Source organism: Pan paniscus, chromosome 12, assembly GCF_029289425.2.
Source record: "Pan paniscus chromosome 12, NHGRI_mPanPan1-v2.0_pri, whole genome shotgun sequence".
Classification (NCBI taxonomy): Eukaryota; Metazoa; Chordata; class Mammalia; order Primates; family Hominidae; genus Pan; species Pan paniscus.
Genome location: NC_073261.2, coordinates 39,285,500 through 39,286,438, shown reverse-complemented (window position 1 = coordinate 39,286,438; position 939 = coordinate 39,285,500). Strand labels below are relative to the sequence as shown.

Sequence of the window (939 nt, the reverse complement as noted above, 5' to 3'; positions counted from 1 at the left end):
CAGGCGTGAGCCACCACGCCCGGCCTCCTTTTTATCTTTGTTATTTTTTGAGACAGGGTCTTGCTTTGTCATCCAGGCTGGAGTGCAGTGGCACAATCATGGCTCCTTGACCTCCTGGATTCATGCGATCCTCCCACTTCAGCTTCTTGGGTAGCTGGGACTACAGGCATGAGCCACCATGCCTAGCTAATTAAAAACATTTTTTTTTTTGGTAGAGTGCCAGGTGCAGTGGCTCATACCTGTATTCCCAGCACTTTGGGGTTGGGGGTGAGGATCGCTTGATCCCAAAGCCCAAATCCCAGGAGTTTGAGACTAGTCTGGGTAACGCGGGGGAAACACCCCTCTCTACCAAACAAAAGCAAAAACCATATATACATATGAAAACAAAAAAATACACACTAGCCCGTTGTTATGGCACGTGTCTGCTGAGAGGCTGATGTGGATGTTCGAACCCAGGAGTCCAAGGATGCAGTGAGTAAGCCAGGATCGCACTATCTCAAAAGACTGAGTCTCGCCATATTTGCTCAGGCTGATCTTGAACTTGTGGGCTCAAGCCATTTTCTTTCAAAAAGAGCTGGGATTGCCTGTGTTAGCCACCTCGCCTTGGAAAATTTAATCAAAATTGTAGACCCCTGTTTTTTAAACTGCTAGCATACCTGTGTTTTCTTCTTTAGCCACATTGCTGTGAAATTGGAAACAACCTTCTGATGTTTCCAAAAGTATACACCTGTTTTTGTCACTAATGCTTAGCAGGTGCACCGTTTCTGGAAGTACTGCAATACCGGATCGATGCACAGATTGGATAGGGCAAGCTCTCACTCCATCTCCCAATTCCAAAAATGCGTTTACTATAGCGTTCTCAAATACAGAACACACCAGATATTAAGCTAATAAAAACAAATACTACATTTGATATTAGCTAAAACGCCGAAAAGTTGT

General features: G+C 44.7%; 1 non-coding gene across 1 annotated transcript; it reads right to left on the bottom strand.

Annotated features, from left to right (window-relative positions):
* Positions 1-748: 748 nt before the first annotated feature.
* On the bottom strand, positions 749-939 carry LOC112439022 (U2 spliceosomal RNA). Its single transcript, XR_003027324.3, has one exon. It is a non-coding gene; the product is annotated as a U2 spliceosomal RNA (small nuclear RNA).